Raw genomic sequence first — 13374 nt, 5'->3', positions numbered from 1 at the left:
AGGCAGATTCTTCATGAAAGTTTCAACATGAACAAAGTGTGTTCAAAAATGGTTCCAAAGTGTCTCACAATTGAACAGAAGGAACGCCGAAGAATGATTTGTTCTGACATCTTGGAAAACATTGAAAGTGATCCCACCTTCTTACAAAATGTTATTACTTGCGATGAATCGTGGTTTTTTACTTACGATCCCGAAACTAAACGCCAATCGATGCATTGGAAAACTCCTGGTTCTCCACGACAAAAAAAAAGCACGAATGTCAAAATCGAAATTCAAGGCAATGATGATTGTTTTTTCTTGACATCAAAGGGATTGTGCACATTGATTGGGTACCAGAGGGACAAACAGTGAATCAGCATTACTACATTAGCGTCCTGGCTACCCTACGTGAACGAGTATGGAGAAAACGGAACGATTTGTGGAGAAAAAAGTCATGGATCCTTCACCAAGACAATGCCCCAGCTCACAGTGCGTTGTCAGTGAAGACGTTTTTGGCAAAACACAACATTCCTATCTTAGATCATCCACCCTACTCACCTGATTTGGCCCCCTGTGACTTTTTTCTTTTCCCTAAAGTCAAGTCAGCTTTGAAAGGGACTAGATTTGAGACTGTTGAAGCAGTAAAAGAAAAAGCGACGGAAGTAATGTATGGACTTACCGAAAATGATCTGCAGCATTGCTATGAACAGTGGAAAATTCGTATGGAGCGGTGTAGAGACCGAGGAGGAGAGTACATTGAAGGAGATAACATGAAATTGTAAATAATTGTAAATAAATGTTTTTTCCAGCATCAGTCCGGTTTTTTTCTAGCCGCACCTCGTATAGCCTCTTCTTGGCAAAGTTGCTTTTGGATGTAGTAAATGTATCTGAATTCTACGACAGGTAAAAGGGTAAATTACAGGGACTAAACTTGTCCAGAAACGAGACTGTTGCATAAATGGACGTCTCTGTTGAGGGTGATGAAAAAATGGTTCAAATGGCTCTGAGCACTATGGGACTTAACTTCTCAGGTCATCAGTCCCATAGAACGTAGAACTACTTAAATCTAACTAACCTAAGGACATCACACACATCCATGCCCGAGGTCGCACGGTTCCAGCCAGACTGTAGCGCCTAGAACAGCTCGGCCACACCAGCCGACAGGCTGTGACGAAGCTCTCCTCCACCAGTTAGGCTACTCAGGTATTTGGGTTCCTTGGTGTCTAATAGAAGACCATAAAGAGCGACGAAGAACAAGCTGTGCGGAACTGCTTGTCGAACATCGTCGCCGGCGACGAGACATAAGTTCATCACTTCCAACCGGTAACGAAACAGTAATCCATAGAGCATCGCCACACCACCTCTCCTCCGAAGAAAAAGTTCAAAGCCTTCAAAGTCTTCTGGAACACTTAAGGTGTTATTCTGTTTGACGTCCTCCGTCATGGCGCAACGATCAATTCCGAAGAACATGACAAGTACATGGTAATTGAGAAGGGAATGAGACAGGGTTTCAGCCTATATATCTTGTCATTCAATCTATACTTACAGCGCCGGCGGTAGTGGCCATGCGGTTCTAGGCGCTACAGTCTGGAACCGCGCGACCGCTATGGTCGCAGGTTCGAATCCTGCCTCGGGCATGGATGTGAGTGATGTCCTTAGGTTAGTTAGGTTTAAGTAGTTCTAAGTTCTAGGGGACTGATGACCAAAGAAGTTAAGTCCCATAGTGCTCAGAGCCATTTGAACCATTATACTTACAGCAAGCAATACAGAAAACCAAGGAGAAATTTGGAAAAGAAATTACACAATACATTTGGAAAGTCGCTGTGCCCAGGACTACTTTGGAAGTTCGAAACGAAATTAATAGAACACATATTCATAGAACTACTTTTCATAGATACGCGATTGATTTTAATTCGTTCTATTGTTGCGTAACATTTAACTGTTTTGTTCAGTTAACTGAAGCTACTGAATGCGATGTTTAGTATTTAGATGTTTGTTTTTAACTTGTAACTGCGAAATGTGTTTTTCCTGTGGACTATGTGTTTCGACAAGGCGGAAAATACACGGATTTAGTGCAGGAGGCATTTACTGACAAATTTACGAACAAACTCTTTTAATGGAGCTGTACACTCGTTGCGAAATTTCGTGAAACATTCTCATTGTTAGATACTGAATGATCTGGAAGACCACCTAAACTAGATGAAGAGAAGTTGTTGGATATATCCGACTCTGTGCAACAGAGCCCAGAAAAATCACAGCCCAAGTTGGTACTAGAAAAAGATTCTGTCATGCAAACGCGCGAAACGGATTAGGCAAACATTGATAATGGAAAGCAAATCCGTAACTTGACGGGAATATTAATGGTATTCTTGGCGTCACTTTCTACACAGAGGAGTCCTGGTTGAACCTCTCTGGTCATGTTAACACACAAAACACGCGGAGAACCGTCGAACTGTGCTGGACACCGCATTCCATGATCAGAAAAATGGAAGCGGCGCTTTACTGGACTTATTCTTTGCCGTGTACAGTGAATGTTATTGTTGAATGACCCACGATTTCATTGGCCATCTACAAGATGACTAAATCAGGTACTCACGGTCCTTCGTGTTATTTTGCTTCCAAGGCAAAATTCTTTCGCAACATCATATTCGTGGGCCCAAATTTTGATATTAAGTTTATGGTGAATCACATTTCTGCTACTTAAATCAATTTTGTCACTGATATACTTTCACCCCGAATTTCAGTCCCTCTTCTGAATCTTTCTTTTATTTCCCTTACTGCTTCCTCGATGAATGAGACTGAACAGAAGAGGTGAAAACTGCGTCCCTGTCTCATACCGTTTATCCGAGGTCTTCCATTTTCATTGTTCGCTCTAGGTTCTCATATTTATTGTATATTACCCATCAATTCCTATAGCTTGCACCTATTTTCCTGTGAATTTCGAACATTTTGCACTATTTTACATTATCGAACGCTGTTTCTAGGTCGACAAGTGTCGTATTTTCGTACGACTAGTTTCCATTATGAAGTGCAATGTCAGAACTGCATCTTTGGTGCCTTTACTTGACTGAAGCCGAGTTGATCCTCGTCTGATAATTCCTCGAGAACATGTTACGTACGAGTAGTAATAAATTACTGTATTTTATAAATGATATCATATTCACCATCGACTGTGCTATTTATCACTGTTTCTATTACAGCAATTTCGACCTTAGATCATTTTTAAGTGGCTTAAAGTTCTGAAAACACAGCAGGTGGCAACACGAATGAAACGAATAAAAACGATGCCACGTCAGCGCTAGTCACTTTTACGTAACAGATGGCATTAAAGCTCTTGAAACTAGATTCGAGCTTACTGCACTTATCACTAATGAACACATTATGTCAGTAATGAACGCATTACTTCAGACCTAGTGTGAATATGGTGTTGAGCTATTTCATACGTAAATGTTGAAATATGCTGAACATGACAAATGGTCCAGCAGAGACAAGCAAGAATCCATGGAATTTTAATATCACCAACATTGTGTAGTTATATCTTTCCTCCAGATAAGCAAATAAGCAGTTTCCCTACAACATGGATTCAATCCGGCTGACGGCTTCGACGCCACAATAAGTTCGTCGCAAAGTATTGCCACTGCATCGAATGTCGTTACACAAAATTCTAATCACGGTGATGGAAAGCTTTTGCGGTATCAGCGTCTAGCAATGTGAAAGAAGGCTGACGTCATCATTCGACTTCCCATCACTAGATTGCACATCAGCGCTGTGAATAAAGAACGAACCCTCTCTCTTCCATTGCAGTGAGAGGGTGGTGTGTTCCATGCGGTCGGTTAAAGGCTGGACCCTCGACGGAAGTTCCAAAGCGGTCCGCGAGGCTCCCTTTATCGCTCAACTGCGTTTTGCTTGTAGCCTCAATAAGGCAGACCCTACCCTTGTGGAACGTCAGACGATCGCTGCATACGAAACTGGAAAGGGAGGTTAGAGGTTCATATAAAAAAAAGGAAGTAAGATTAGAGTTTGTCACATCGACAGCACGGTTTTAGACATGGAACGTTAGTTCAGATTACGAATGGATGGGTAAGTATATCCGCCGTGCGGTTTTCAAAGGAACTATCGTGGTATTTGCATGTAGCTATTTAGGGAAATCACGGTAAACTTAAATCGGGACGGCTGGACGGGGGATTTGAACCGTCGTCCTCCCGAATGCGAGGCCAGTAAGTTAGCCATTGCGCCATCTCGCTTGGAAGACGAAGAGAGCAGTCCTGGTCACGAGAAGCCTATTAGTATCAAGCATCGACATTAATTTGAGGAAGAAATTTCTTGAGTTTTTGGGGCACAGAAATGTGTGGAAGTGAATCACAGGACTGCAGTAAACCCAGAAAGCAAATGGCTTGGAAGGTAAATGATGGACGAGGAAAGTAGCCGCGACATGACTAGCAAATCACCTCGCCGTATGAACTGACTAAGGAAGATGAAGAAAAATCAAAATCGGAGTGGCCAAAATTTGATACTTGCTCCTTTCAATTATGATCCCAACGTTTTAACAACTGATCTACCTCGGCCAGTCGCTATACAGAGAGACAGGAGGAAGAGATACATAAACTCCCCCCACTGAGTTACTATGCACGGCGGTAATATTTTTGGCAGGCTACTCTACGCTCATGTTGAAATGGCGAAGTGGTTGACGCACAGAACTCTTTGTTTTCCTGTTTATTTTCTTTAAATTTTTTGTTGTTGCAGTCTTCTGACTGGTTTGATGGGTCAAATGGTTCAAATGGCTCTGAGCACTATAGGACTTAACATCTATGGTCATCAGTCCCCTAGAACTTAGAACTGCTTAAACCTAACTAACCTAAGGACATCACACAATACCAAGTCATCACGAGGCAGAGAAAATCCCTGACCCCGCCGGGAATCGAACCCGGGAACCCGGGCGTGGGAAGCGAGAACGCTACCGCACGACCACGAGCTGCGGGCGGACTGGTTTGATACCACCCGCCACGAATTCTTCTCTCGTGCTAACCTCTTCAGGTCACAGTAGCACTTTCAACCTAAGTCCTCAGCTATATGCTGGATGTATTCCACTCTTCATCTTCCTCTACAGTTCTTACCTCCACAGCTCCCTCTAGTAGCATGGAAGTTATTCGCTGAAGTTTTAACATATGTCCTGCCCTGTCTTCTTGTCAGTGTTTTCTGTTGTGGCGTAACAAGACAGCTACGCCACACTGAAGTAGCCGAAAGGCACGCGTTAATCTCACGTAGGCTAGAGAGAGGTCTGAAACAGGATACGTAATGAATGCTATAAAGAAAAGTACGTAGCGGCTATAATACTTAACTTTATTCCATCATTGTGGTACATCGCTCTTGACGAATCAAGTGAGACTCTTAAGATACACGCAATGTTACAAATGGCGCCTTGCTAGGTCGTAGCCATGGACTTAGCTGAAGGCTATTCTAACTGTCTCTCGGCAAATGAGAGAAAGGCTTCGTCAGTGAACCATAGCTAGCAAAGTCGTCGTACAACTGGGGGCGAGTGCTAGTCAGTCTCTCGAGACCTGCCGTGTGGTGGCGCTCGGTCTGCGATCCTGACAGTGGCGACACGCGGGTCCGACATGTACTAATGGACCGCGGCCGATTTAAGCTACCACCTAGCAAGTGTGGTGTCTGGCGGTGACACCACATTTTCCATCTATTCCTTTCCTCTTCGATTCTGCGGAGAATCTCCTCATTCCCTACCTTATTAGTCCATCTAATTTCCAATATTCGCCTGTAGCAACACATCTCAAACGCTTCAATTCTCTTCTGTTCCGGTTTCCCCAAAGTTCATGTTTCACTACCCTACAATGATGTTCTCCAAACGTACATTTTCAGAAATTTCTTCCTCAAGTTAAGGCCTATGTTTGATACTACTAGACATCTCTTAACACATCCCCAATTTTATTTTCCATTCTTCCATATATTATTCTTGACAGAAACTTGATGCATGAGCTGTGAAGCTGATTGTGTGGTAATTCTCATTTTTGACGGCTCTTGCAGTCTTCGGAACTATGTGGATGACATTTCCTCCTCATAGAAGCGTTCAATGTACTCTTTCCACTTATCCGCTCTCTCGTCTGCACTCAGCAGTGGAATTCCCACTGCATTCTTGATGTACCACCCTTTCTTTTAATTTCAACGTTCTTTTGACATTTCTATATGTGAGTCAGACCTTCCGACCATCACTTCGTTTTCGATTTCTTCACATTCTTCATGCAGCCATTTCGTCCTAGCTTCCCTTCACTTCGTATTTATTTCATCCCTCAACGACTTTTTTTCAGTATTTCTGAATTTCCCTGAATATTTTTGTACTTTCTTCTTTCACTATCTATCAACGGAAGTAGTTCTTCTATTACCCATGGTTTCTTCGCAGGTATCTTCTTTGTACCTAGGTTTTTCTTCCCAGTTTCTGTGATTGTCCTTTTTAGGGATGTCTATTCCTCTTCAATCGAACTGTCTACTGAGCAATTCTTTATCGCAACATCTATAGCCTCAGAGAACTTCAAGCGTATCTCTTCATTCCTTAGCACTTCCGTATCCCATTTCTTTGTACGTTGATTCTTCCTTACTAGTCTCTTAAACTTCAGTCTACTCTTCATCACTACTAAATTGTGATCTGAGTCTATATCTGCTACTGGGTATGCCTAACAATCTAGTATTTCATTTCGGAAAATCTGTCTGACCATGATGTAATCTAACTGGAATCTTTCCGTATCTCCTGGCCTTTTCTAAGTATACCTCCTACTCTTGTGATTCTTGAACAGGGTATTTGTTGTCAGAAGCTGAAATTTATTGCAGGCCCCAGTCTTTCTCCTCTCACATTCCTAGTACCAAACCCATAGTCTCCCGCAACCCTTTTCTCCTTCCCCTACAGCCGCCTTCCAGTCCCCGACGACCGTTAGATTTTCATCTCCCTTTACATATTCGACTTCTCCTTTCAGTATCCTTATATACTTTCTTCGTTTTCAGCTTGCGACGTTTGCATGTCTACCTGAACAATAGTTGTCAGTGCTGGTTTGCTATCGATTCTGGTGGGAACAGTCCTATCACTGAACTGGTCACATTAATTGACTCACTGCCCTATCTTCTTACTCATAACGAGTCCTACTCTCGTTATACCATTTTCTGGTGGTGTTAATATTACCCTATACTCCTAAGACCAAAAATCCTTGTCCTCTTTCCATTTCACTTCATTGAACCGCACTATATCTAGACAGAGCCTTTGTATTTCCCATTTCATATCTTCTGGCTCCCCTACCACATTCAAACTTCTGACATTCCACGTCCTGACTCGTAGAGCGTTACCCTCTCGTTGGTTATTCAACCTCTTTCTCGAGGTCACCTCCTCCTTGAAGTTCACTCCCGGAGATCCGAATGGGAGACTATTCCGTAACCTTTTGCCAATGGAAGGATCATAATGACATTTTTTTCAGTTACAGGCCACATGTCCTTTGGATACACATTATGCGTCTTCAGTACAGTGGTTTCCATTTCCTTCTGCATCCTCATGCCCTTGATCACTGCTGATTGTTCCGCCTTTACGGACAGTTTTCCACTCCAAGGGCAAGAGAGTGCCCTGAACCTCTGTCCGCTGCTCCGCTCTCTTTGACAAGACCATTGGCAGACTGAGGGTAACTTCTTATGGCGGAAGTCATCGGCCGACAATGCTAATGATTTTTATTCAAATTTTAAGCGGTGGAGGGTTTCAGAGCCGGGACAGTTTTGATTACTAATCAAAGACGCTACCCACAGATCGATGTGCATCACTGTTTTCATGTTATTTAATTTTAAAAGTGGAGACTCTATGTTGGAGGCCCTGTTTGTGTTCCACCTAGGAAAAGCATTCGAAGGCCTAAAACAGCGCAAGATGATTGAAATTCTGAGAAAAAATATGTCAAGTATAGGGAAAGACGTATAATATACACCCCTAAAAAAAGAATTAGGCGAACGTGTGTATTGTCATCCGGTATGTTAAATCTGTTTTGATACGGACGGTACCTACAGCATTATAACATTGCTTGACATCTTCGGTTTTAATGTATGCAACAACTAAATCCATACGCCGTACATCGGCTGTGTTAGTCACTGAAGCATCAGCTGACCTAACAGAAGGAAGTGAGTACCGGTGTCCAGGTGTTCTCTAGGTACATAGCAGTTGTCGCTTGTGGACGTCGTATTCAACCAAGCACATGCAGTACGATATCTTAATGCAGTAAAAGTTGTACGGGCAGTCTGTTAGACCCAAGAAGTTGCTACAGGTGCCAATGTCTCTTCACCTGCGATCCATAGCTTTGTGGAGACGCTACAGGCTGACAGGTCATTACAGAAGGCGAGTTGGGCAAAGTTGCCGCCCCACTCCACGTGCAGACCGATATCCTCTAGTCTCTGCGTTGTTAGGGTACTGCAATACGATTTCAGAAAGACCACTGTAATCACTGTGTCCGATCAGGAATAGGTTAGGAGAAAGGACCTTATGTCCCAAACGTCCTGTTCGAGTACGCCGTTTGACATGACAACATCTTGTAGCTCGCCATCAGTTTGCCGCGCGGTATTAGCCGAGCGGTCTTAGGCGCTGCAGTCATGGACTGTGCTGCTGGTCCCGGCGGATGTTCGAGTCCTCCATCGGGCATGGGTGTGTGTGTGTGTGTCTGCCCTTAGGAAAATTTATGTTAAGCAGTGTGTAAGCTTAGGGGCTGATGACCTTAGCTGCTAAGTCCCATAAGATTTCACACACATTTGAACATTTTTTTCCCATCAGTTCCACTGTTCCCACTTCGTCACTGGTGAAACGTGTTGTTCACATATGAGTCCAGATTTGCTCTGAGGCAGAGTGACGCCTGTGTTCTCGTTGGAGACGCCGTGGCGAGCGGTACCTGCCAAATGTTGTCCAGGAAAGCGACGGGTTCGGCCAAGGTTCTGTGTTGGTGACAACCCTAGGATCTCGTCGTTGTCCAAGGTCGTCTTACCACCAATTAGTACATCAAACAGATGTGGTGGCTGCTACGTACGGTGGGTGACAGCCCTGAATTCCTTTTCATGCACGATAATGCCAGAGCCCATGTAGCGTGCGTCAGGGTGGGGTGTCTTGCGATGCCTGAACATTGTATTAATGGAATAGCCAGTCGTGAATCACTACCTCAACCCCATCGAGCATATATGGGACGTGCTTGACAGACTACTCGTAGTCGTCCAGTTTCACCACAGATTCTCTTAGAACTTTAAAAAGTTTACACTGAAGAATGGACGCGGGTACCACAGGGTGACAAAACGTGTCGCGTGAGTGTTAGGTTGCAAATGTTCACGGAGGGCATACACGTTATTGAAGCTCAGGACGACCGGAAGAATGACTGTTTACAGTTTGTTTTCGACACCTGTCAGACATTTCATTTCTTACTACATATTAATACATAAAAGTTAATGTATAAATGAGCGAGGATGTAATGATGTTTTGTTGTGTACTTAATTTGTGAAAGATGAGGCTATAATTTGGTAAAATACCCAGTCCTCAATTATTGCTCAATGGAGCGCGACAGATGCCCTAAGTCATGTTGCCCCTATTCTTTTGAACAGTGTACAATATGTACTGTATAAGAAGCAATAGGGAACTATAAGAATGGAAAATCAAGAACGAAGAGCTCGGAGTAAAAATGGTTTAGGACAGGAAATCAGTCTTTCACCCCTAGTTTTAATCTATACATCCAAAAAGCAATGACGGAAATAAAAGAACGGTTCGAGAGTGACAGTAAAATTTAAGTTGGAAATATATCGTAGATAAGTTTTGCTAATAACATTGCGATCCTCACCGAAAGAGAAGGAGAATTACAAGACACATTCAATGGAATGAATAGTCTAATGAAAACAGAATTGTGATTGTGAGTGAGTAGAAGAAAGACGAAAGTTGTGAATAGTAGCAGAAATAAGATTAACTATGATAAGCTTTACAGCAAAATAGGTGACCAACAAGTAGACGAAGGTTTGGAATTCTGCTACCTTGGAAGGAAAACAACATATGACTACGAAGCAAGGGCGACGTGAAAAGCAGAACTTGACAGACGAAGGCATTCCTGGTCAAGAGAAGTATACTTGTGTCAAACATAGGCAATAATTCGAGGAAGAAACTGACACTGGACACTTGATCTGACATCAGTGAATTATTTCCATGGTGCTAGGGGGAGCTGTAGAGGATAAAAACTATATGGGGAGACAGAAATTGGAATACATCCAAGAAATAATTGAGGATGTAGGATGCAGGTGCTACTCTGAGATGAAGAGGTTGCCATGAAAGTGCAGGTCGTTAAAGCAAGAAACTCCAATAAGAAATAAATAAATAAATGTCTAGATCATTTTGAGTAATCTTATATTGCTCAAAATGTTGTAGACATTTTCACATTATTGTAAAAAGTGTACTGAGGTAAGGTATTATATGTTTACATGTATAGCTGCAGTAACTGAAGTTTTTTATGGTGCAGTAATCGCTATAAACGTGGTTGCCAGACGAACGGAGAAGGCAATTTGCGTGAAGGAGTTCTGCAAGAACGAGTCCGCAACTACAACACGCCGGAAATTGAGGACAACATTCCACAAGTTTCCACCTGCCAGACAATTCATTCACGAGTGGGTAAAGAATTTTAAGGAAACAGGATGTCTTTGTGAAGGTGGACGGTTTTGCGCAGCTGTGACGCTAATCGATGCGGACAATCCGGGGCAAGTGTGAACCACAGACTAGGTGTGTGCCGGTGTCACTAACGGTTCACACATTGAACATCTGGAAACATGACACAAAGAAATTCTAGAGTTGCTGTATCTGTACCTATAATCTTTAATACCTTACCGCAGAACAGACATTTTACTATCACTTGAAAGCATCTAGATCATTTTGGATAAGTCCGTATATACAGGGAGTCTCAGAAATGTTGCTACAAACTTCGAGGCGTTGTAAAGCGTGTCTTCAGGAACGAACCGAGGACAGGAACCAGTGTCCGGAAACGTCATCCAATGATTCTGAAGAACGTCGAAGTTATAGGCGCCCGTGTCTGCCACTAGGCCTCCTGTAAGGCAGCAAACGCGACTTCGTACGGTGGTGACCTACAGGTGAAATGCCTCCAAAGTTGTTTGTTATTGAGTAATCGTGACTGATTGCCACGATCCCCGGTGGCAGAGATGGAGCGAACTATTGCGTACACAGACTTTGCGTCCTACGAATGCGATGCTCTGTTATCTTGGCGGATGACGCTTTCGGAAACGAGTTTTCATCTGCAGTGTTTTTTCCTGGAACCCACTAAAATCTCCAATGTTTTTCGGTATAGAGGAAAAAAATAAAGTGTAGATAGAAACTCGTGTCCAAAACCGTTATTCACCTAGACAGCACAGCATTGCATTTGTAAGTTGCGTGTTGTCCTTGCCGGCCGTTGTGAACGAGCAGTTCTAGGCGCTTCAGTTCGGAACCGCGATGCTGCTACGGCCGCAGGTTCGAATCCTGCCTCGGACATGGATGTGTGTGATGTCCTTACGTTTGTTAGGTTTAAGTAGTTCTAAGTGTAGTATTAGAATCGGAATTTAAAAGAGCTATGGAGGACTTACGGTCACCGAGCGAGGTGGCGCAGTGGTTAGACACTAGACTAGCATTCGGGAGGACGACGGTTCAATCCCGCGTCCGGCCATCCTGATTTAGGTTTTCCGTGATTTCCCTAAATCGCTCCAGGCAAATGCCGGGATGGTTCCTTTCAAAGGGCACGGCCGACTTCCTTCCCCGTCCTTCCCTAATCCGATGAGACCGATGACCTCGCTGTCTGGTCTCCTTCCCCAAAACCAACCAACCTACTTACGGTCAAATAAGGCAGAAGGGATAGATAACATTCCATCAGAATTTCTAAAATCATTGGGGGAAGTGGCAACAAAACGACTATTCACGTTGGTGTGTAGAATATATGAGTCTGGCGACATACCATCTGACTTTCGGAAAAGCATCATCCACACAATTCCGAAAACGGCAAGAGCTGACAAGTGCGAGAATTATCGCACAATCAGCTTAACAGCTCATGCATCGAAGCTGCTTACCGGAATAATATACAGAAGAATGGAAAAGAAAATTGAGAATGCGCTAGGTGACGATCAGTTTGGCTTTAGGAAAAGTAAAGGGACGAGAGAGGCAATTCTGACGTTACGGCTAATAATGGAAGCAAGGCTAAAGAAAAATCAAGACACTTTCATAGGATTTGTCGACCTGGAAAAAGCGTTCGACAATATTAAATGGTGCAAGCTGTTCGAGCTTCTGAAAAAAGTAGGGGTAAGCTATAGGGAGAGACGGGTCATATACAATATGTACAACAACCAAGAGGGAATAATAAGAGTGGACGATCAAGAACGAAGTGCTCGTATTAAGAAGGGTGTAAGACAAGGCTCTAGCCTTTCGCCCCTACTCTTCAATCTGTACATCGAGGAAGCAATGATGGAAATACAAGAAAGGTTCAGGAGTGGAATTAAAATACAAGGTGAAAGAATATCAATGATACGATTCGCTGATGACATTGCTATCCTGAGTGAAAGTGAAGAAGAATTAAATGATCTGCTGAACGGAATGAACAGTCTAGTGAGTACACAGTATGGTTTGAGAGTAAATCGGAGAAAGACGAAGGTAATGAGAAGTAGTAGAAATGAGAACAGCGAGAAACTTAACATCAGGATTGATGGTCACGAAGTCAATGAAGTTAAGGAATCCTGCTACCTAGGCAGTAAAATAACCAATGACGGACGGAGCAAGGAGGACATCAAAAGCAGACTCGCTATGGCAAAAAAGACATTTCTGGCCAAGAGAAGTCTACTAATATCAAATACCGGCCTTAATTTGAGGAAGAAATTTCTGAGGATATACGTCTGGAGTACAGCATTGTATGGTAGTGAAACATGGACTGTGGGAAAACCGGAACAGAAGAGAATCGAAGCATTTGAGATATGGTGCTATACACGAATGTTGAAAATTAGGTGGACTGATAAGGTAAGGAATGAGGAGGTTCTACGCAGAATCGGAGAGGAAAGGAATATGTGGAAAACACTGATAAGGAGAAGGGACAGGATGATAGGACCTGCTACGACATGAGGGAATGACTTCCATGGTACTAGTGGGAGCTGTAGAGGGCAAAAACTGTAGAGGAAGACAGAGATTGGAATACGTCAAGCAAATAATTGACGACGTAGGTTGCAAGTGCTACTCTGAGATGAAGAGGTTAGCACAGGAAAGGAATTCGTGGCGGGCCGCATCAAACCAGTCAGTAGACTGATGATTATTAAAAAAAAAGTGTAGGGGACTGATGACCTCAGATGCTAAGTCCTATAGTGCTCAGAGCCATTTGAAGCATT

The sequence above is a fragment of the Schistocerca nitens genome, chromosome 5 (genome assembly GCF_023898315.1).
Source record: "Schistocerca nitens isolate TAMUIC-IGC-003100 chromosome 5, iqSchNite1.1, whole genome shotgun sequence".
NCBI lineage: Eukaryota > Metazoa > Arthropoda > Insecta > Orthoptera > Acrididae > Schistocerca > Schistocerca nitens.
This window is presented reverse-complemented; position numbering follows the sequence as displayed.